Here is a 25,761-nt window from a genome sequence, read left to right on the forward strand (position 1 = left end):
TGCAAACACAAGTTGTTTTCCAGCCAATCTGATACAAGTGTAATTCATATTACTGTAATGAGGTCTACTTACTTCCTGTCCTCTTTGAAGCCTCTACACTTTCACAACGGCAAAAACTCTATTTTCTAAATAGAGTTCACCTGCTTCCAGTCGTATCTGTTGAAGTATTCCATAGAAATCAACCGAAACAGATTTTATTTATAGACACTAAACAGTCCACCCTCATGTATTCTGGAAGACTGCAGGCTCTAAACTCAAAAACATCTTACTAAGCCAGGCATTAATTTCTAAAGAAAATTTCAAGCCAGAAAAAAAAGCAAAAAAAAAAGAAATGCAACAATAAATCAATAATAAATGAGTGCACACGTTCTATCTTTTAGTCTGAAAATAAAACAAAAAATAAACATTACACGTTATAGTGCATTTTAAAAATAGGCTTATGGTTACTCATTTTAAAAAGACTTACTACGCAGTGCACCAAGAGATTCTGAAGAGCAAATCTTTATTTAGTGAATTATACCAAGGATGAAGTTAACTATGCAGACAATGTAAAAAATATTTTTTTTTTCCTGGTCTTCAGTTGTAACTTAACATACAAACTTCAGCTTTTTTCATTAATAGCAATATTAGAGTGTTATTCACTAGCTCACTTAACTCTAAAAATAACATTATTCAGCTTATTGCCTAACCACTAAAACAACAGTAAAAAAGATTTTTTCCTGTGGAACAAAATGCACGTATCTAAGAAAAACAGTAACTGTAGTCATGTTATTCTGAAGAATTCAGGAGCAGCGGGAAGAAGAACTTGAATCACTGTTACTCCAGATATCCATGGCAGCATGATCTGAAATAGCTCAGGTCTGTCTCTAGGATGGTAAGGTAAGGAAATACACCACAATCACCTGCTTATTGGTGTTTCATCTCTTCTAATACAAAGACACCACAAAAACTATCATTAGAATCAGCACACTATACAAGAGGAAAGAAAGTACTACATGTGAATATGTGTGTGACAAAAGGACAGATTAAACTACTGTTTTAGCTGATCACGCCACAATAGCACCCAGGCAGAGATACAGCACTGAGCAAATCGACTGCCTGCTGGTTAAAAAACAAACAAAACAAAAACCCTTTCTCCCAGAAAAAAAAGATTTAAGCATTCCAAGGTTTAAAGTCACTATCTTTAATGAATGCAAAACTCATTTTTATGAAATAAAAGTAATGGAAGGAAATAAAAAGAAACCATTCCTGACATAACCAGAAATATGTTCTGCTTGTAGGTGTAAGATATCTGTAATATCTTCCACTCTTATAATGCTTTTACTGAGAAAAAGACTTACTCCACCTCTTTTGATAGGAGCTGCCGACATGCATATACCTCTTCTAAGGGAAGTGCCTAGGGAGATAGGTATACAGCATGCACAGTACTGAAAAGCTAACTGTCCTCCTTCAAGTAAGTCAAGCTGCGGCTACTGCTCTCAAATTTATCTGCTGACCACTTCTTTGCGTCAGGAAATAGATAATAATCAAAGATAGCCTATAAAGATGGGTTTCCCCACCACTTCATAAATCTGGAATTATTTCAGTCTGGTTTAGAAAAAATAGCTTTGCCTATTCCTTACTTACCCTGTATATTGTAAACTAATCAAAGCCCAGCAACCCTTGATTTCAAAGTTCTACTTCCAGATACAGTGAGTCTCAAAGCTTCTGCACTACGTTGTCATTGTTCAGTGCAAGACTGAATCCACCGATGGCCCTTGAAATTAGTGAAAAAGCACTCTGGATAGTAGAATGAAACTACTATTAATCTGCAGTTAAAATGCTGCACTTCTCTCAAATAGCTGGTACTGCGCAATCATGTTTTCAACAGCCAAAATAAGTTTTTTGTTTGTTTTCTCCATAGTATCTTATGGGCAGTCATATGATTTCTATGTGCATCAGCAGGCTTGCCACACCACATCTGCAAATGTGTTCACCTATTCTTACACATTTACTTGTCTAATCAAACAAAAAAGCAAACTGAAGTTTCTCTACTTCTACAACACGTGCCTTTTGATACGTGTTACACACAGTCTTAGTTAATTAGTATTAAACTCAGCAACATGTCATGGAACTATGACTAGCATATTACATATAGATAGCCAAGAATTGACTGAGGTAGTTTATTTTCCTCCTCTCCTTTAAAATGGAGTTTGAAAGAAGCATGGATAAGGGAAAACAAAAACAAAAAAAACAACAAAAAAATCCCACAACAAACTAGAAGTCAACATTAGAAAATAACTGTATAGATAGACAAAAATGCTCAGACCATTCACATATATGCACTCAATTATGTTCATCTTCTTTATAGCAAGGAAGGTTTTTCCATCAAAGCCTAGAACAGAAACTCTCCAACTGCCTCTGTCTGTGCATTCATTTTCTTTTATGCAAAGCACTGTTTTTTTCCCCCCATCTGATTCCTTTCCCTACTTTAAGCCACCCCTCCCTTGAAAAAAATTCCATTTAGTATTATTTTACCTGTTTATGCAATCAAAAAAAACCTATAATTGAAGAAAGTTTTGAAAAATTGTTTTTACTGTATAATTTCAAAATTGTACCAAATCAGCGATGATGCTTTTTCACCCACATATACACACAGACACATGCACACATGTGTAGGCCGATATGATTACTCAGGAAATCATGTCTTATGAAGGAGACTATTTCTATGTCTGTTTTCCCTCTATATTAGGCATATGTCACAACTACACTTTTATTCATGCATCACACAATAGATTCAATACTGTTATTTCTATAATCCTAAAACAGATTTAAGGTTGACGGGTAGAAAAAGTCACTTTTGTAATCCACCCATTAACTAACTCCTTGAACCACAGAAAAGTAGTAGAGAAATTTTTAGTTTCATTCCAGCCAGGCAATCCTTTGATAAGCTTTCATCCCTGCTGCTAACATATTGGTTTAATCAGTTCTATTTCAAACCAAGCTAAATTAACCCTTCTGCCCTTAAGGGGTGGACCCAAAGTAGCACTGCAACTGTTGCCTTAATTTCGCTGTTTGCTGTCAGAGAAGAACAGAAAGGCGCACGTAATCCTTCCAGAAGGCAGGGATATGCTTGTGACTGTAGATGTAGCTGAGAAGTCCTTCTAAAATTTAGAATTCACTCTCTAAATTCAACATAAGCCAGACATGTCACAAATAACACCCACAGTGAGACACGCAGTTTAAATGTGAAATGCTAATATATTATGATTTCAAGCAACCTGCCTCATTCTAGAGGCAGATCATCCTCTCTGGAAATTGGACAGCCAGAGCAACCTCCAATTCACAGACAAACATGCCCATTTATTCACGACTTGAAGTAATGCATTTTTTCTTTTCTTTGCCTATTAACAACTTTGTTGTAGCACAGCAGAGCTACTAATGACAGATCTGGTAAGGAAGAACAGACTTATCTTTTCACCAGTGCCTTCAAGAGAATAAGGGGGAAAATGTGAAAGCAAAGGCTTCTGAATCCAACAAAAGATCCCCATTCCTTTTTTTTTTTCCCCCCTATCCCCCCCCCAATTAATTGGAAGAATTTACAGAGTAATCCTGTCTTTTTTTTCCTCTCCTGCTCAGTGTTCTCTGCATCCCAGACAGCATTTTCTGGTATCATGAAAGCAGAGTGCTCTTCTATCCAGGTTTTCTCTTCTGTCCCAAGAAACAAAAACGACTTACTGCTGTTCTGCACTTTGTGGATTTCTTTACCATGAGGTACAGTTGGCTCAGTACTTTCAAATCCACTTCACAGTAGTATAAATAATTTCACAGCATTGAGGCAAAACTGAGCTCTGCCCTGAAAACATAGCCCTTCTCAAAGCCTTCTGCAGGTCCCCATCCACTCGCTGTAAAAAATAATAAAAAAAAAGGCTAAGAAGTTACAAGCCTATGAAGCTCACTTTTGACTGAAATTGCCCTGTCAAGAAAGGGAATCGCACAGGATGAATTTTAAAATACCAAGCCCTAGATTTCATTTTATATAGAAGATTATTTGTATAATCCCTATTAAATCCTACAGGATATTTTTCTAAGACAACTAACCAGGATAATAATAGCCAAAGCAAGCATAAATGAAGGAGAAAGAATAAGGTATTACATTCTGTTCATTTGCTTTAAGATGGACTTTTTTTTTTTTTTTTTTTTTTTGTAGTAGGAAGAAGAGCATTTACAAGAAGATGGGCTCGGTATATAAATAGCCCTAACTGAGGATGTAACAATAGCTTTGCCTCTCCCAGCACAGAGCAGAGCTAGTAACAAGAATTGAGCTGACTACAGAACTGGAATATTTTGCGGCTTAGATATCTTCAATAAGTCTAAGCCAGCTCAAAAGATTTCACTGCTGCTCTAACATACAAGCCTTTGATGTTCCCTCATCTTTACATCATAGAAGGAGCTCAAAGGGTTAATTAAAATTTAATGATATCGGCAGTACTTTGAAAAAGTTATGAACTTGGGTGAGATCAATCACTTTCTTGGACTGCCTGACTTCAAAGCCGACATTATGCAAAGGAAAAAAAAATCCTCATTCTGCATTGAATTCATAAGCAAGGATTTCCTCATTAGTGGTCCGTGCACAGAGGAGATTCCAAGTTCAAACTGGAAAGAGGTGAGGTGCCAAAAAAAAAAAAACAGTTAATCGGAATTTCATGCCTTTGATGCTGATCACGTGTTGAATGAATGCATCACTGCAAACTAGGGGACGCTCTGAAAGTCCCAAAACAAGAAGTTTGGGATTAAGAGATGCGCAATTTTATTTATTTATTTACTGAATTCACAACTTGTTTGGAGAGATTTAGCTAAAACCTCATTAGCTTGTTTATTCACTCTCAGTGACATTCAGTAAAATGTCAACTGAAATAACTAAGTAAAAAATGTACCCATCTCTGTTCTGCATCTGTACCTCTATTTACTATATGTTTTACTTAAGCTGATGGATTTCACTTTCTGCACTTTGCTTTATTCTGATCTGAAAGTCTTACTATATTTTTGAAGACAAATACATTTCAGATGACATAATTAGTAAATCCTCTATAACAGATCAAAGTTCGCCAGTGACTAGTTAGATGTATCACAAACATTAAGAAAAAATATTTTAATACTGACTGCCAGTTACTGTCTTCACTCAGAAAAAGCTGTTACGGGAGCCTGATTCAACACAAAACTCACGCCTTCTACTTCAGCACAAATTTAAATTTACTGTGTAACTGAGCACAGCATGAATATTCATGGAGATTGGGTGGAAGCCACCCTGTGCTGCCTGGGTTCATGTTTATCTTAAAAATATACTATGGACTTTTTAAGATTTTTTTGTCTGTTTTTTGCTTTTTTTCCCCCCCTCTTTTTGTTCTATTTCTTTGTTAAATACCTAGATTTTGTCCTCTTTTGAAATAATCAGATTTTACCTCACACACTAGTAAGCTTGCAGCTTTGTAGAATCCTCAAACATAGCCTTATTAATTACGAGAATTATTTTCCCTATTCCCTTTACTAAATGCATTCTAAAAAACACCACTACTGCTTGTTCTTATGTCTTTTACTGTCTGATGGTACGAAATCATAAAACTTAAGATAATTATACTACCTTACCAACTAACATTAGGTACTAGAGTTTAGAAGAAGGCAATCCAGCTCTAGAACTTCAAGTACATGACTTCCCTAGCCCACGAATTTTTTAAAATGATATTAACATTTGTACAAAACTAATGTGGTGAAGTGATGGATGCCATGGAACTGTTTTCATCTCAATCACGTTCAAGCAACACCCTATAGAAAAATTGAGGCAAAATAGTTTAGTAAACAGTTCATGACAGCTGGTTGATAATCTTTTTTGTTTCTAGGACAAGACGTTATGTTTCATTCTTTCCATTTTCAGTTGTTTTGCGTCTGTTGTTGTTTTAGACCTTAGGAACACATGAGCAACACTGAAGATTTCCTGACAAGCAATTCCATTAGGAGGTAACTGATGCTTAGTTTAAAAACAAACAACTACACAAATCCAATTAAAAAAAAAAAAAAAATCTTGTTTTTCACTTTTTGGGGGGTGGGGGCTGGGAGAAGTTAATATTACATAGGTTACGGTTAAGAGTATTTATTATCTACAACATAGTTTATAATGCTGCATTCTACCCTTCTGTAAGATACCTTAATCTCCACTGAGATCATAAGGACAGATTGCAGTGCATCAGTGGCTACAGGCTGTAAGTAATCCACAATGCCAGCGATGGGCTGGGGGTGCACAGGTAACTGGGAGGGGACACACTCAGGACAGCTGACCCAGACTGACCAAAGGGATACCCCAAATGGTATGGCTTCATGTTTGGCAATAAAAGCTGAGGGAAAGAGTGAAGGGAGGATGTTAGGAGTGATGGCTTTTGTCTTCACAAAACCCTTACGCATGCTAAACCCTGCTCTCCTGGGAGGAGCTGAACACCTGTTTCCAATGGGAAGCAGCAAATGAAATTCCTTGTTCAGCTTTGCTTGAGGTTTTTGCTTTACCCCTAAGCAGCCCAGTTTATCTCAACCCATGAGTTTTTTCAGTTTTACCTTTCTGATTCCCAACTACATCGCATCCTGAGAAAAAAGGAGTGAGCCATCTGCTAGGTTGCATCACAGCAACACGCAATGCATCACCTCAAATTTACTGGTGGTAAGCTGCAATGCATCGCCTTTATGGAGTCATAAAATGGAGGCAGAGAGAGGAGAATTTTAAACTAAATGCATCTAAGGCCTGAAAATAATGGCATTATAGAAATGTACTTGCTAAAAAAAAATGCTAATAGTATTTTGATTGCCTTATTCAAGTCCACTCCACCCTTAGTCTATAACGTGTGTAACACTTTAAAATAACGAAAAGGGCAGCAATGATAGTGGAGTAGCGAAGTCCCAGGCTGCAACAAATGAAAATGTGTTGAAATACAGCAGCTGTGGATACAAAGGAAAAAAACCTGCTTACCTTCAGAAGGCCTCAAGTATGCAAGGATCTCTAGCAAGATACCCTTGCCTACACAGCCAACCCTTCAAGGAGGTCTGGGAAGGTGTGGATCCTGGCTCCATCCCTTCTGGTCACCCAGCTGCACTGCATGCACCTGAGCTCCCCTGGGCTGGCCCTGCCTTCCCACCAGGGGCTCAATCACTGCTATAGTGGAAATACTAAGTCATGTCTTGAAGCATGTGAACAGAAATGAATAAAGTATCACAGTTTAAAACTATTTGTATATAATCCTAGTAGTTGTAAACTGGAATCATTTTACTTCTATTGCTGTCAATCAAATCCCTGCATTCTTTCTAGAAAATTAGGAGCATTTAAATCTTCAAGAGAAGCACAGCAGAAATGGCTAGTGATTGTTTAAGTGCGATGTCACTAATGTATTTGGTCCAACTATAAACGAAGTTAATAATATTCCAGCAGATTTTAGGCACTGTGCATTTTAACATACATTTATTACTGTTCCCTATAACCAATCATTGCAGTGCCATTCAACACTTCAATTTATCCATATGTTAGAAAGTTCTACCACCTTAAACATAACATCAGACTTTCCATGAGATATTTATTGCCTTGTTCAATGCCTACAGTAAATCTTGGTATTGAAAAGTATCATTTCATTCAATGGATCCTATTTGAAAGTTCTATTCATTTTAAAGTATGCTATTACATGCATAACTTTTTATTAGCTCTTCTTGTAAACACCAGCTGTAATTCTGGACACAGGAAAAGAAATAAGTGCACAGAAAATGCATTACTGAAACACCTATGAAAAGTTTAGAGAGAGTGATGCTTCCTGAAATGCATGGACAGTCTCCTGTGACATCTTCTCCACACCGTTGTGATTTTTTGGTTAATGTCATTCACTGGCCGTTGAGAAGGATTAAAATCACAGACATGATGCTCTGCATTAAAACCATACTGGTTCATTCATGTCAAAGCAATGACTTCCTTCCAGCTAATTCATTCATTCATAACCAGCGAATCAGAGTAATGCCCCCATTTCTTCTGTCGTTTTTTGTTTGTTTTGTTATCTTTCAGCATTTTATCAGATCTAAAGGTGATTTGATCAAGTAAGCCTGCAAATCTGTATCTTCTGACTTAGAACTGGAAAACAAATGGTCCCACATTCAAGTATAAATTTATGTTTTCACTATTTCAGCTGTTTTTTATAGGCTTGCACTGTGCAGATTTTGGTAGAATGATTAGAGTTATTAACATCATCCTTCTTGTTGTAAAAAATACAGCAACATTTTGGACTTTGAGTTCACAGACCTCAGTTTATTTAATGCAGTGACAAATAGTTTCCTTTTAACCTGTATTCAACCTTTTTTTGATGATACAGATGAAGAGGCAGCAGCAGCAGCAATATTTAAAGTACTAGAACTACAACAAATTGAGTAAATATATTACAGTGCATTTATAAGATGTACAATACTTGAGTCTACCTATATATATATTCTCTATTATTTGGAAGTGTTCAGATTCTGAAAAATTTTCCACCACAAGCCATTTGGATTTCATTTTTTCAAGCTTCATTTTAATTATAGATAAGATTTTTTTCCCCCAAAGCAACAGAATTCAAACAGCAGCGCAGAGAGATGAACAGTACAGGAACGGTACAGGAGAGAAATGGACGTGGTGGAGCATGTCCAGAGGAGGCCACGAAAATGGTCCAGGTTCTCTACGCAGGTCTGAGCAGATGATCAGATTTAAGAAACTGAAATAAATTTTTAGACTTAGTTTTTTACACGTAATACAAATTTTACAGATGCTGAAGAAACCCATTGCGGCACAGAAGTCTGTCATGAGTCACTAACAATAAACTATTTACATGATTATGTATGAACAAGTAAATGAGAAGTCCAAAGAGTTCGAAATCATATCTTCAAAATCAAATTATTTCGAAAAGAGCTAGTCACTACCATCATCTATGTTACTGATAATTATACTTGACTCATATGTCAGAGAACTGAACAATGCATATGTGTTTCCCTGGCAAAGGAAGAGAGTGAGTTAAGAAGTGAATATGCAGATTAGGATGGCTGAATATGTACAGCTGACAACAATAATCCATCAGACATATGGTTTCATTGTATGCTACTAAAGAGTGAGTATTCCAATAAACCATGTAGAGTAAGCTTTCAAAATATTAAAATGTTAATCAAAGAGCTTTGTATTCCTTCTAGCTCAACCTCTTTTACAACATCACCCATTTTAGTGAGGCTCTCCTCTTTTGTGTCTTCTGACCATAATTGTACTTTTCTTCCTCAGGGACTCACAGCTACGGAGAACAGCCAGAGATGTTTTAGGTGTGACCACAAGATAGTTTCAGAGTCAATCTAACACCAGAAAGTTTTCTTATACCAGGAAAGATCAATGAAAAATTAGCTGTGATACTCAGTTATCAAAAAGGAAGTTGTGAGAGGAAGAGAGAACTCCTTTTCAGCCTCAGACTGCTGACCTTCTCCAAGACATCGTGAAGCTGTGACGATCTACTTGTGCACTAATACTACTTTTACTGTTATAAAAGGATCATGTTTGAGAAGATTCCAAAGAAGAGCAAAGAAGAGCAAATACACTTCTTCATGTGTGTAATCAATGGATATACAGATGGTGTGTATATATATATATATATATATATATATATATATATATATATATACGTCCAGGAGCTTGGCAAATATAATTTATATTGGAGTAATGAGAGAAAGTCACTCACCCTATCCAGGGCTCACAAGATAAACTCCAACAAAGCAGATCTCCAGAGAGATCCTTCCCCACTGGCAGTCAGCTCTTAAATGGGTCGAGGAGAGGTGGAGCCAGGCTCCACCTCTTCCTGCAACACAGGTGATTTGCCTTCACCTGTGCTCCCGTGGCTGACTCATTGCTCGCCTCAGGTGATCAATCAGAGGTTCAGGCCGTGATTCAGCAGCACCATACATCATGACAGAAGGATCACCAGGTTATTGTTATAGAAATACGGTAATAAACATAATCATGTTGCTGCTGTCAACTTCAGAAAAGGCGCCACGTGCATTAGAGACTCCTGGTGGCAGAAACAAACACAGTTCAATGATAGGAACAAAACATTAGAAATCATGTTTTGAGCATCTGAATACATGGTTGTGGGCAGAATAATATTTTAATAATTCAATGGTTTAAAAATTCCCTGATGCCTTGTCCAGACCACACTAATCACAAGAACATCAACTTTATCACTTTTTCCTGCTCCTCCAGCAAGAGACATTACAGAAAGACAAATGGGAGAACCAGAAAGGGGGAAGCATACGCTCTACCCTTTCCAAAGCATATTTATACTGCCCCAGCACTTGCTTCATTACCTCTCAAGGGTCCTTTTTATCTGCTTTTATACTTAAAACTAGATGCAATGCATTTATTTTCTATGAACGTGTATTAAAATATTGCCACTCTTACTATCAACTTGATACATCATAGATTCCAAATGTCCAGATTCTGCTGTTCTAGGAAAAATAGTCTTCCCTTAGATAGCATGACTACATTTCATTAGTTACCAATTGTATTGGTACTGTTCATCACTTGAACAGTAGCCACTGTGACTGAAATGACTTCATGATAGTATATTCAAGCAATTCCTCCACTTAACATGATATTATGAGATAACAGCATGAGTATTGAGTGACTTTTGATACAATTCCTAACAGTGGAAAACATAACTGCACTATGCATACCATTGTAACAGCAATTCTCACACAAAATAATTGTATGTATTTATAATGTCATGCGAGCTTAATGTGCAGTTGTTGAACTACAATTTTCAGGTTATTATAGCATTTCTACCAGAATCAAACTCCATTTTGTGTACATTTAAAAAAAAAAATAAGAAAAAGAGGCAAAATACTTTAGTAAGGGTAACTTCTTCAAATTTGCAGGAGCAGGAAAGCATGAAATGCTTGTAACACTTTGGTAAGTTGTCAATTAAAACAAGAAATATGTATAGTCAAAACTCAGTGCAGCATTCCTTTCTGTATCATTATCTGTTAATGCTAAACTTAACAATCTTATGAGTAATAAGAATGTAATTATTGGGTTGCTCTGAAACGGAAAAAGAAACTTACATTTCCTAAGTGTAAGGTAGAATTTCAATAAAGCATCCCTGCACTAAAGTAATCTTAGTTGTAGGTATGATAGCTTTAATGCAGAAAGGTTTCTAGAAAGAAATAATATATTTCATTTGACAAACTGATTTCTCTAGAAAGAAAAAAACAACAGACATACTTATGCGCAAAAACTATTCTTCCAATCTGAAAGGGAGTCAAAATATGTTAGAAGAACTACATGCTGACAAGGAACAAACAGGATAAGTACTCAGCTAGAAATGTGAGATACAGGATGGTGGATGCTTTTGGAGTCAAGAGGGATGATGATGCCAATATGCATTCCCTCAGGGCTGTAAGTGCAATTTTTGCATCAGCAAGTACTTGGTAAGATTAAGGTTACACTCCCTACAATTAGCTGCAACCATGATGCTTGTGAGTTATCATAAGATGGAGCGAACAACATCAGCTGGTTAGAGAAACACTACTATACATTGTGACTCCAATATTCAGCAGCTTGTAGCTTCATAGAAAGTGTGTTCTCTACTGAAACTAAAGACTCACTGCTTGTTCTCAGAGGGAGAAAATTCGTCAATAGTAAAGAGATTGTACAACAGTCTCTCCATAATATGAGTGTCAAGAACAAGTAGCGCATGTGAAAAGGGGTGTGAAAAGATCATTGCACAGGTAGATAAAATTCCATTTTTTACAGATCATCAGAAGCAGGTCTAGGCACTAATGAATTCAATTTTTGAAGTCTTCAGCAGGACCACGACAGCAGAGAGACTACAGTTGGGCTATTAGGTAGTGCAGAAATTAGAGTGTATCATCTTGGCCAGACACTTAGAACGATTACCTTTGGATAAGCCATGCTCAGTATCATAAAGTAAAAAAGTGTCCCTTCTGTCAACTTTGCTAGTGTAAGCGTGCATTTGGTGGTACTTATTACCAGTGCATAATAAACCTTTTCACTACCCTGATTACCTTTTTATGTCTGATGAAATTTGTAGTTTAGACTTGGCCTAGGCTTCTGCTTTCACACAGCATTAAAAATAAATTCATCTGTGAAATCAGGATTTAAATGAATGGAAAATATGTGCAGTACCTGCTGCATGGAAAAGAATATATACTTAAGTGCCATGCTGAACTGTTCTTATCAGTAACAGCTAGGACTGCCCTTACCTGACAGCACTATAAAAGTCTCTTTCCATTTACTATTCGTGTATTTCATTCAATATGCAAAATGGTTACATTTATTTAAACTAAAACCAAGCAAACCACCCAAACAGCAGCAACTAACCCTTTATTTTGACAATCTAAAATCAGGAAATATAAAAAATTACTCCTAGAATCAGCAGGACTGCTTAGTGAAATATACAACCACGGCACCACCAAGATCACAATAAAGAGTGAACAAACCAACTCTGTAATTAAACAGCTTACATTCACCCAGGCTAAGGTCTACCAATCACTTCCTGCTGTAATCCTGTCTGCTGACAGATACAGGCTTTCAGGACTTCAGTGGGATTCAGACCTGTTAAACACAGTCTCTACAACTGAACTGACCTAGCCATCTAAACCAGTTTTAATGCTCCACTGAAGTAATGCGCATACCTAATATTATAATAACTTCTCTGGCTGCACATTTAAAGACTGAAACACTCTTACATCTACAGCTTTCTGGATTAAACAACAAAATAAATTGAGAGAAAAATCCTTCCCGGTTTCCCATGAAATATTTAAGCAGAATTCATATCAGTTTAGAAGATCAGCAGGGGACCACATGTGGAGCACATTCTCACAGCCAGGTTCCTCTACCATGTGCCAAGAGCAGCTCTTTTTTAGTGCTGGGAACGGACTGACAGGATGAGGTTAGCTAGGGCAGTCAGTAAGACATAGCCAAAGCTTTGTATTCACACACATCCAAGTAACATTAATAGCCTGTGTGAACAGGAGAGCTTTCATAGTATTATTCTGAACAGAATGGTTTAACAACCATGGGGGAAGGACAATGAATTCCCATTCCCCAACCACAGTCATACAGCCACGTGAAATTCAAAATCAATTCTTGCATAATGAGGAGAAAAGTTTAGAGAGACAGAAATACATTTTTTTTTTTTAAGGATTGTGTTTCCTGGTAGATTTCACCTTACAATAAAACCAAGAATAAACTACAAATCTGCCTTGAGCCCTGGAAGTAGAGTAGCATATCATCAGCTTTTGAAATGCAAAGGTGCAGCCATAGGTCTGTAATGACACCAGGACAATGAGAAGAAGACAATTGCAGTAGTCCCTACCACAGGAAACAAACCTGATTTTTGTTACGTGTGCCACATCATCATTTTCTAAATACCATCAGTGACAGTGAAGCAGTCTCGTCCAATTCCCACAAACTCAAGGACTCTTCACAGTCTCTCTACAGCTGAATACACCAGATTGTTTCCTGAAATATGCCTGGGCACAAAATACTGATGTTGTCCCGTGTTACAGCCAGAAACTTTGTAAGTGACTTTCCTAGTCACTTGAGTGTTGTAATAAGAATAGAAAGGTTGTAAAGCTGTGAAGGTTAGTGGGATTGCTGGTTATTATCAGACATGCAAACTGGTAATCAATGACTGACAGGATCTCTGAAGGGGAATGCATAACACAAGCAAGAACCTACCCCTCAAATTGAAACCTGATGACCGTTAAAAGACTTGTTAAGACTCACATCAGAATTGAGAATGTCACTGCAATTGTTTCCATGACAACAAAGTATAATGTCATAACGCACATTATGATTTCATGCCAGGATGAAGCCTGTGTATTCAGGCAGCCTGAAGAGTTCACTTTTGGAAGTGGTATAATGCTTGTCTTTAGAAATGAAAATTTTCTTTAATATAGAGGTGAAAAACTTGGACTATTAAGTCCATCTTATTCCCATCTCAAGCAAGATCAATCCATACAGTAACAGTCGCTATGCCGTAACAGTCAACATAAGTTGCTTTTGCAAGTTATATGCACCAATCAAGGATTAAAACATTATAGTTTTTCTTGGAAGGAAATCCTAAAAGTTTCAAATCCAAGCAGAATACAATAATCTTAATATCTTAGCTGTCTATTCATGTTATGGCAGTGTGCAAGGCTCATAAATCTATAATGCTTCTATCTTTTTATTATTATTATTATTATTATTATGTTAATTTCTATCTTCTTTGAGTAGCATATCCTGTTATGTGTGTTCTGGAGCTATTATTCCACTGCTTTTGTGTTGTACAATTACTATTATTTTATATCATGCACCCATGTGGTGTCCTACTTGGCTATCCTGGATATATTCCATATATTCTGTGTATTAATATACAGAGACCTCAGTCCATTTTCCTTGTCTTTAACTAGTTATTTAGCTTGGATAGTCAGAGTTTCTGTGGCAAATAAACTGCTCAAATATATAGCTCTTATAGACCCCATCAATATCACACATATGCATTGTTTGTATCTTAGAAAGCCCACACTGAACACTGATCCTTGAGAACGGTTTCTCAGGTAACCACCTTCTCAGATAACCTGCACAGATGGCAATAAATCTCATCTCCTACATGCTGATGCAGAGTGAGGGCGAGACTGATAATCTGCACTGAATCAGTTAAAGCATTTCAGCAACGATCCGTCGGTTCTATGCAAACACACACTGCACAATTTCAACTCAGAACCTAGTGGAAAAGCAGTCAGCCTGGTGGTTAATGACTTGGAAAGTTCCATCTACCATCCACATTCCTGTAAGTGTAACTGGCAGGCAGGATACTTAGTGGTCTGCCTAAGTGCCATCTTTGTGGCCGGCTTTTAGTAACAATCTCAGCTGCATGAGTGGGTGGTTAGCATAAGCTTGTAATGACTGCTAATGCTGGTATCCAAGCACAGCAACAAGGAAAGACAGAAGAACTTTTTCTACTTAAAATTAATTTAGCAGTCCCCTCTGCATCCCCACTTATTAATGAAATCCTACAATAGTAAACACACAATAAATAATGAGCAAAAATATTTTAAGGATTTCCTCATTTCTGCCCAGAACCGCCTCCCAACTCCCCCTCCTTCTGAATACGCCTCACCCTGGAAAAGAGCAAGGTGCTCGTAAGGATAAACATCCAAAGGATCACGGTGGACAATGATAAAATCACTGTAGTTTTATTTTAAATGGCTTTCTAATGCCAGGAACATCAGGAATTCTTTATGAAAGAAACACATAAAGCCTTAAATCTTCTATTTTTCATATTTAGTTTGAAGGTTTCACTTCAATCAGCTTTCTCTACTTCCCTTTTAGAACTATCTGTGGCTGAGTGGCTAAGACTGCCATAGAATACATAACAGTAGTTAAGCAATAATTTTCCCCTAGGAGAAAATTACTTTTTGCATAGAATAAAAAGGAATTAAATTATTTGAGGCTCAAGAAATAAATTTTTCTCAACACAACGAATCTATTTCTTTAATTTATTATTTTTAGAGCAGAGAAAGGCTTTTTTTTTTTTCCAAATTATGTGTGTAATATAATAAAGACTGCATGCATAATTTTTAACCTTTCTGAAATAACTATGTAAAAATTACAAAAGCAGTCACAAGAACAATGTTCATGATATGCATGGCCTAATTACATGCTGAGAACATTTGTTCTGATTTTTTTACAATCTGAAATGCACCTTTTTTGTTTTCAGAAGCCAAGGAAATAGCACGGCACACTTTTCAGAATAATGCAGCTGTCATAATAAGAATATGCAAATCATTATTATTTAAGATGAACTTTATCTTCTTCTCAAAGAGGTTTATGAAATGTGACTCATATAGAAAGAAGTCTTATTAGAATATGGGAAATATTATTCCCTCTTTTAATACATAAGTCTCAAAATAATGCTAGTGGATCAGACAACAATTACCTTACTTCTATCTAGAAGTCGCTCGTTCCTTCTAAGTCCTATACTTAGCCACAATTGCTTTCATATTTGCCAAAGGAAAATGTTAAAATATTAATAATCCAGTAACCTATTCCATGACAGTGAGTCACTGATGTGAACTTTCAGTCAGGCATACACAAAGAACTAAACTTTAATATAAGCAGAGAAATGAAAGTAGGTATATTACAAAAGTTGTAATATCGGGTCTTCACGTTTCCTACTACAGTGACATCAGAGGGAGCACCAGTAATCACAGAGATGTTTGCAGGAAAGCTCATACGTGTAAATATGTACACTTGAATTCTGTTGCACTCTATTTGTGGTAGAAGGTAATGATTCAGAAAAAATCCTACCTTAAAGCATAGAACAGCACCAGTGCCAGTTTAGAGCTTTTTTGGTATTCATATGCTTGAGTGCCACTTTCAAATAACTGAAGAAACATTTGGAAATGTGATTACTAGAAATGTTTTGTAGCTCATTACATGAAAGTAGCTCATGTTAACTACGTAGGTCATTCTGAAAGTAATGCCTCCTACTTATTTCCATGGAAACTGCAACTGATACAAAGAGTACAATAACATTATTTCACAGAGCCAATTCTCAGCTGCAAAACACTATTTCTCAACATAGTTACCACCAGTACATATGCATTTACACCAACAGTGAACAAGAACCTGCATGCTGTGCTCATAAAAATTTGCACCAGTGGAGACGTCCCACTATCACTGTCACCTCTGCTGAAACACACCACCCACTGTCTCAGTGTGCTCACCTGCACTGTACAGTCTCCATAAATGTTCAGCAAGTGTCAATGAATGTCAGTGGCTGCCATTTCATTCCACACAAAATCAGAGAACCCTTAGAGTTGGAAGGGATCTTCAAAGATCACCTAGTCCAGCTACCCTGCAATGAACAGAGACATCCACAGCTCCATCAGGTTGCTCGGAACCTGGTCCAGCCTCACCTTGAAAGTCTCCAGTAAAGAGACATCAACCACATCTCTGAGTAACTTCTGCCGGTTTCTCAATTCCACACCTTTGCTTCATATGCATTTCATTCTGTCAGATTGCCCCTCCCCTGCCACCTGTCACATGGCAACAAAATGCAATGGAATACAGGTGAGAAGGTTCAACCTCTGCCATCCCACCAACATCACCCTCTGACATCATAGGCCAACATCATTAAAATAAGAAGCATTACTTCTGGAGCACCCCTTGCATTAGGACAGCTGTCTCAGTGGAGAATCTGCCCATATTACAAAAAATCTACCTAACCCACTCCCCCCACCAGATTGAGAACTCTCTAAAAGGTCATGCATAATCATAATTTATTCCTGATTGCAGATGAAGTTTCACACTACACAAAGGTCCTCACATGACATCTATAAGACAGCTCAGCTTACAAGGGCGTTTAAAAAAGATAAAAGCAACCTTTTTTGTATTTAAGGGACATGAATGTCACACTCTGGCCCTCATTTTCACTTGTACTGAGGCATCTTTCTATTACAAGAGGAATGTGAATGGATCTCATATCTGGATTCATTGTTAAGCCTGCCAAAAAGAAAGAAAAATTAATAAAAATAAAATCCATTCCTTGATGTTTATCTTAGGTATCACACCTACAGAGGTAGTTCTTGTAAACGCATACGGAACTGCATGTGCTTGGTTACTATTTAGCTCCGAGATAATTAAGAACAATATATTTTAAGAATGAAGAAAAGTGAAAAACACATGAATTTAAATGTATCAAGATACAGTTTGACATTTTCATTTGCAAAGACGTCGTGGAAAGCACCAAATGAAACAATGTCACAGAAAGTAGTTTAACAGTCGAAAAACGTATCTGAACAATAAAAGGATGTTGTTCTACAAAGTACTTGAAGTATTAAAATAATAAAAATACAACAGAAAGCTATAACACACGGAACAGCTGCAGTGCACTTTGCGTTACTCGAGGTTTTACATCTTCACGCTAGAGGGCGCAATCAATGTGAACAGAGCCATGAAATTACCCGGGATTACGAACAGGGCAAAATAGGGAGCAGGGAACCAAACCTCCTCACCGTCAAAACGGTGCTTGGCAATGGGCCCGCCATGAAAGCCATACAGAAGAGAAAAATCTATCAGCCTGAGTGACTCACCGATTAAATTGAACATACAACAAATGTGCATAAGAGGCTTTAAATTGACGTTCTTTATCGATGTTTTACTTTATGTTGAGAATCCAGGTCTTCTAATTTTCTTTCTCAAAACTGACTTTGGAATGAGTGTAGACATTATACAATGAAATCTATGAAATAAAATAGAATTCATACTATAAAACAGATTTAAAGTACTAAACTTGAGGTTATTATGCCCCCAGATCACCCATTGTGTGTATCTTTGCATATTTGTAAGTATGAGCTCATAAGGACTTAGTAATGAAAAAAACATTACTAAAGTATGTCAGGATGCTAACCCTAAGCTCTAGGGAAAACAAAAAAACAAACAAACAAAAAGAAAACAACTGAAATTTACTGCAGAAAACCACAAAATCTCAGTGAAATACTGGAATCAAGTACCAGGACATACTCAATACAACACAAATTGTAAACCTACTTTGGTATTTTTCAAAATATTTTATTTTCACTTAAACTTTTTTTTCCTTTACAAATACAATATCCTTAATATAAAGCAAATACAACAAAAAACTATCAAAACTATTGTTTAACTTACAGTTTTGAGTGAAAACGGCTGTAGAGCCATCTTGATATGGACAGTCAGCCTTGCTGATGTATTTAAGCCATGTTCCTGTTTATAATCATTCATTCAGAATGTGAAATGCGGAAGACACAGGCAGGTAGCAAGTGACAAGCATGGAATACTGAAGGCAGTAATTTGATTGAATTTAGTTTTGAAACTGATTGAAATTCATTTGCATATGAAATATGTTTTGCAATTTATTTGGTTCAGATTCTTTGCAGAATGTGTTTCATCAGGTGCAGCTGAGGCTGGCACTTACCTCTGGGAAGAGGTGAGAGTGGGGCAGGCCATGCCCTGGTGTGCCTGGTACCTGCACTGCCTGCCCACACCATCTCCTCCGATCTTACAACAGCTGAAATTGTCTCAGAGGTGGGAAATGCCCAAACTCACAATGCTTCCTGACCAGATAGTTCAATAATTTAAATACACGAGAATTCACAAAAAATGGGAAGGAATGATGAAACCCGTCCTGCTCATCTTACAGCTATGGCTTTCCCCATGGTAAATTACAACCTAATCCAAAACAGTAAATAAACACACGGAGTTTTGGGTGGAAAGGACACACTTCCATCAGTGCTAAGGGCACTTCGTTCATGCTTTTGTACTGTGCTGTGATCCCCATGCATTTAATCATAGGTTTACATCAGCGCTGTGAAAAGGTCACATCATGGCATAACTTGAAAAGAAGTTTTATTACCTTTTCTGAAGTGTAACCTAGGCTAAACCAGTTAATGCCTGCCTTTAAAATTCTACAATTCCATTCACTTGTACTCAAATTAATAAGTAATTTAGCTGATCATTTCCTGCGGCTAATCTTACAGACGTAATTCTGCTTCAGTCTTCATCCTTCAAAGAAGAATTTAAACCTCTCTAATGCAATTCAGAGGTTCAGACTCACTTTCACATATGCCTCTATCTTTTCTGCTTCAAGTCCATGTCCTGCATTTAAATGTACGATATAAAGAACTAATATTTTCTTGTATAATTCAAATCGTAAGACTTAAGATTTGGAAAAGAAAAAGTACTGCTATTTAGCTATTTTCTTAGGCAATAGCAGCTATCTATTAAAGTATAAGGTTCTTTGCATCAAATCTCTTGCCATTTTACTGTGGATAGTTTCATTTCCACAAAATTTATTTCGTTCTTATCAGACACGGAAAAAAAAAAAATACACAAATGCCAGATTGTGTGTATCTCAACAGCGAGTAATCTTAATACAAGATTTCTTAAACTGAGAATTACTTTTCTCTAAGCACAGGAAATCTTAAATATTATTAAAAGCATTACTATAACACCTGACATGAAATGTTTGTATAGAATTAAACCCACTTCACCAAGATTCATTCAACTTAAATTCTGAATCTTGTAACTTGCACAATTTCAATAGCAATGAATTGAAATATCTCTCATAGTAAAACCAAAGAAGAAAGATAGAATAAACATATATATCTGCAATACTTAAAGTAAGAAATTGATCTTGGCAGATAGGACAGCTTTTTCCACAGGTAAATTGTCTCTTGCTAGTTGCCAACCTACAGAATTTCATTCAGAACTTATTCATAGAATTGGGAGAAATAGGATGTTTACAGTAACTTTTGAGTGGTCGAAGGAAAGTGATGTTGACCACGTAACAATGTCTAAGCCTGCCAGGGAAAATCATGCAGTCCATATAATTCAAACTCAAAGGAGAACATAATTTTGTTTCAGCTTTGTATTAATTCAGGTCAAGTTTTCATTACCTGAATGTGATAGGCCCAAAATCTAAGGAACAATTACATACTCAGCTATAACAAAATTTATTTAAATATCACTAATTCCATGACCCTTCACCAGATTTTTTAATCAAGAGCTTCAAGTTTTGCAATAAAGTCAACAGAACTAAAGATGCCCATCTCCAAAATTCTGTCTCAATTTCATTGATGAAGGGATGCAAGACTTAATTGCCAGTGAACCACGTTCTTAAATAAAGAAACTAGAAATGCTCAAATTAATAGCCTTTACAATAGAAGGACTGGAGAAGAAATCCTTGAAATAAAGTACTGTGGTCCATACGATTGTCCTTAGCACTGTTGTCTCTGCCAGGGCTCATCCTTACTGCACAGCTGCTGCTGGCCCTGCACTGGCTGGAGCCACATGGCAAGTTTCATCATATCTAACCAACCCAGGAGAATGGATCATGCAGCAAAAGTGTCGTTTAAGCAAACTACAATGTATTAGCTTACCACATCTCTCTGGAAACTCTCCAGCAGTAACTAAACCTTTCCTCCATTAATGCTCTAAGCCTAGATTTCAATATGCAGTACTTAAAAACAGTGATTTTTCTGCTGGGTTACATACAGCTGGGACATAAAGGACATCACGAAAAAAAGGGGAATATCCTCTTCACTCCCAACCACTTCTATTAACTCTCATTCACATTTCATTTTATCATGCAAAAAGTTCCCAGACTCAACAGTTACTCTGACATCTGCAAAATACAACATGTAAACACTGTAAAAAGTCATTTCTGGCCACTTAATCCACTTTCCCTAATCTGTTTAGAGTTCTGGTATGGCAAGAATTTGATCAATTTACTGTGACCTAAGAGGAACATGATTCTGTGTACTACATCTCTGCACTTGCACAAGACAAAACGATGAGAGATGGCACTAGGAAGGAGATAAGCCTGAAAATAAGTGCAGTCAAAATTTTCAGTGCAATAGCTTTTCCTCTTAAATAGTATTACTGAAAAATAATTTTATAACTATAGTGATGCCAACCAAAACTACCAACACACACACAAAGAAGTAACTTCTTTACATTAAATTAGCATTTTAAAATATGGAATAGAGTATCTATATAGCAATAGTGTACATATGGCATATGCTGCACCACACATTATAATGTAGACATCCAACTGAACTGCTTTAGTATTTTCAAAATTCAAATATTATGGTATTTTCCAGACAACCTTGCAAATATGTCCTAATATGGAGTACTTCAGTGACTAATAGAGAATTGTTAGCCTTTTAATATGTATGCTTAAACATATTTTGGTTTCTAGCTTGCATGTAAATAATCAAAACTGACATGCATATTTTCTCTTCCAATGTATACACTTTCCAGCTGAGTTAAAACTCCAGAGCAAAGACTCATGCATTGCATGGCTGAGCTGTAAGTCACTGCAGCTCAATGGAGCACCACAAACTCAAAAACAACAAGAACACGAGTCTGCTGATCATTCCCTATTCTATAACGATGCTCTGTCAACTAAAAGAGGTTATAATGGCAGAATGTTTTATAAGGCTTTTATATTATATGACTAACATATTTAAGATACGCTTCTTAACCCTATGCTATGGATAGTGTTCTTACTACATCATCATCTTCCCTCCCTTTTCCCATATTTTTCCCCATGCAGATGCCGAGGGTTTGAATGCTATTTTCTTATAAGAATAGTTGAGTTAATCACAAGGATGATAGCCAAAAAGATCTGAATTACCTTTAAGGCTGTATTTTACCATATTCACTAAAAGGAGTGGCAAGTAACAGCTGCAAGCAGACACTCCTGTTTCAAATATAACTGCAAGCAAAACAATTGGTTTTACTCCTTCAGTCACTCCACCTCCCCAAGAAAAGGTCTGCTGAGCTTATTAGCTGTATCTTTAGAAAAAAAAAAAAAATCAACTCAGGCATAGATTAATTGTAAGTTCTGAATAAAAAATACAATTACCTATTGGCTGAACTATGCTTTTAACCGTGGCATATCGCAACTTCACAAATAATCTGAAAAATCTATTTTAAAGTCACAGCAGTTGGTGTCACTTCACAAGAACAGAGCCTGTAATTCACTATGCAGAGTTGTGTGTTGAGGTACTTCATCTGGCACATACTCAAACCCATGAATGGGTAAAGCACATCCAATTAATGCTGAATTTTCTTTGAACTTCAAACTGTCAGTAGACCAGGAGTGTCTTACTCCAATTACTGCAGTGGATAGAACTGAAGGACTTTCTTCTTTACACTGCTCTATGAAGACAGCAGCTTCACGCTTCCACAGGAGTCAGTCTCACAGTGCTTGAGACTGGGAGCATTCTTCCCAATGTGCAACTCAGCCCCTTGCTACTGCAGATGAATACACCTTATAAAAACTTCCATAAACATGTTACATGTAACTATCTTAAGTGTCATCTACTATGCCACTCAGGCTGTTACCAGCTTAGTTCCACTTACAGTTAGGATCTGCTGACTTCCACCACAAACTGTAATGGGGCACTTCTAACATCATTGTAAGAACAACATCCTTTAACCTAACCAGCTCATCACATTCACTGATCATGCTTCTCTTCTTTTTTCCCCGTTAATATAAAACTGACTGGGCTGGACTCTCTCCTTAGGAGGTGCATAGGCATTTTTTTGCAATTCCACATGTCTTTTACACAGGCAACCTCCCTCAAAGGTCTGTTTTGCTAGCAAACGAAGCAGTGAGCAACTGGTCTATCTGGTCCAAGATTTTATATATATCTCCAGCTGAAGGATATATTTATCTCTGATTGAAAATGTACTGATTTTGCTTACAGTTTAAAATGGTGTTGACAGTGGTTGTGTCAGCTGACACAGTGCTTTGGTGCAGTACTCAGGTACTCCCTATCCGCACTGGTACTCAAAAAAGAACCAGTGAAATTAATATGATTACATTTTCATATCTTATCTAGCAGTTTAAGAATGCATACTACTTTAAAAAGGGACAGGAGAGTTTTTTCCTCCCACGATGACACTGAAATCAATGGTTTGAGCATGTATATAAATGAAAGTAGAGGTAACAGGTAAGGAAAGTGATGCTAGAAATTAAATAATGTGTTATGCATTTTCATCCTCTTCAGACTTCTGTAATACAATAACCCTGAAAAACCAGTGCCACTGTCTCTAAAGCTGAAAAAGCTGTATCAAAACTAATGTTTCTAAATGTGAGTCTTACTTAAATTGATTGCTACCATAAACTCTTAAGCAAACCTAAGTTATTTCAGATGCATGCCATAAATATGCCAGAAAACACAGCTTTGTTCTTCAAACTCTTTACAGACTTGACATAAAGATGTTGCAAATTTTGCTCTTCCCCTCCCCCCCTCAAAAAGAGGTCTAGATTTCTCAGTAGCACAGGATGTCATAGCATCCACACAGGATGCTTCCCTCCTGTTATTTCCTGCAGCTGACACTGGGGAAATTACTTCAGTACAGATGAGTCAAGTCACAGCTGTTTTTCCTTGACTTGGCACCCGTATTTGAATGACAACATGTTCCCTTCCTGAGAGAATGTTTTAAGATTAGGGCCTACTGTGTGTGTGTTAGGTCTCTAGCTAGATATTGATAGAGTAGCTCCACTTTCAAAACAAATGTATAATATTGAGGGAACAAGCAGTATCAATCGTGACAGGGCACTCACTGGGAGGTGAGACTCCTTAGGTCCTCAACTTAGCTTTTGGGAAAGTTTAATTACAAAAAATTAGGGCTTTCCTAAGCCATTATGTGTTATGTCCTGACTGTTGAGACAGACTCCTGACGAGAGGGAGAGAAATCAAATTCCTTCAGACAATGGATGGAGACGACTCTAATTCTTCAACAGAATAAGAGAGTGCACATATTGCAGGGAAACTGGATAGGAAGGTACTGTTTCCTTATAAATTAATGTTCCAAAATGAAACAAAAAAGTCATCAAGCTATTTTTTTTTTTCACCCTTCTAAGAAAAAAGTCACTGAACGTAGAAATCACAGTTTTAAGTCAGAATACATGTTTATATTTCATTTTGGTAAGAAGAGAATGGGAAATGTGAATTTGTTATGCAATATTTTGGTTTGGTTCTCAAAGTATAACATCAGCTATTCCAGCCTTCTATCACTCATCAGTTCAGTTAGTGGCAGAGATGGAAGCAGAAGAGTAAACAAAATATGAATCTCATTTTTGGGTTTAACATGGCTTAGGGGCAAGGCTTGCAGTGTGCAGTGGGTAAAATGCTGAAGAAAGTTCAAAAAAAAAAAAATGTGCCAAGAATTACATGATAAAGAATGGAAGAAAGCTACACTGTATCTTCTGGAAGACCAATTTGGGAAAACACAAATGAATTTTGGAGGAAGAGGTAGAAAACAGAAGTGAAGCCAAGATGATGTAAATAAACATCATGCCCAGGAACAAATACTGAAAAGTACATTTTGACAGAGACAGAGGAGCAAAGATAAGTCATGCAGCACAGGGAAGGGAGGAGAAAAATTTTCCATACATCTCTGAACAACTTCAGGTGCAGAAGACAGAAATAACAATGCAGGCAAAAGTTAAAGCAGGATTATTCCTAGCAAGCATCCAGTTCTTCAAACCCAATACTATTTTCTGAGAAACTATATCAGAAAGTATTCAACATTTGACAGGGAAGAAACTGCCAGGAGTAATGAACAGAAAAATAAAAAAAAGCAGACAGAGAAGCAGTGAAAGACAGATGAGTTGGAAAATGGGCAAGTAAAAACAGCAAAAGCAGTCACAAGTACCTGGAAAAGCACCCCAGCTAATAATTGGTGGCTCCCAGTTCCCCGCTAAGCAGACACATTGGGTGAGTGAGTGGGAGGGAGAAAACCTGCTGAGTGTCCTGTTGTGCAGATGAGGTATTTCAACAAGCGCTTCGTTTCACAATAATGTTATTATGTATACTTTTAAAACTGAAGCATTCCTGTTAGTTTTATTTGTACTTTTTATAATTCATAATTGAACATATTTGTTCTGAAATAAAAAGCAACAGCTGATGGACGTGGGTTAAGATTAAATATCACAGCAATATTTGAGATGTAAGTAGGTTCTTTAACTCACACCACTGTGGTAACACTACAGTTTTAATTCTCACTGTCTTTGCTAAACATCTTTCACTATGGAGTATCAGCTCTTTGACCAGAATTGAAGCTTGTTAACCAATCCTGAAAAGCACAATTCTACATCAGTGAGACAACTGGAAGAGCCAAATACTTGATTT

At 36.9% G+C, this 25,761-nt stretch overlaps 1 long non-coding RNA gene across 1 annotated transcript in view; it reads right to left on the minus strand.

Annotated features, from left to right (window-relative positions):
* Window positions 1–8,086: 8,086 nt before the first annotated feature.
* LOC104913246 overlaps window positions 8,087–25,761 on the minus strand; it is a 45,792-nt gene continuing 28,117 nt past the window's right edge. The window contains exon 3 of the long non-coding RNA XR_795238.2: window positions 8,087–8,744. This is a non-coding gene — a long non-coding RNA (uncharacterized LOC104913246). The remainder of the gene's footprint in view (window positions 8,745–25,761) is intronic.

This window comes from Meleagris gallopavo, chromosome 15 (genome assembly GCF_000146605.3).
Source record: "Meleagris gallopavo isolate NT-WF06-2002-E0010 breed Aviagen turkey brand Nicholas breeding stock chromosome 15, Turkey_5.1, whole genome shotgun sequence".
Classification (NCBI taxonomy): Eukaryota; Metazoa; Chordata; class Aves; order Galliformes; family Phasianidae; genus Meleagris; species Meleagris gallopavo.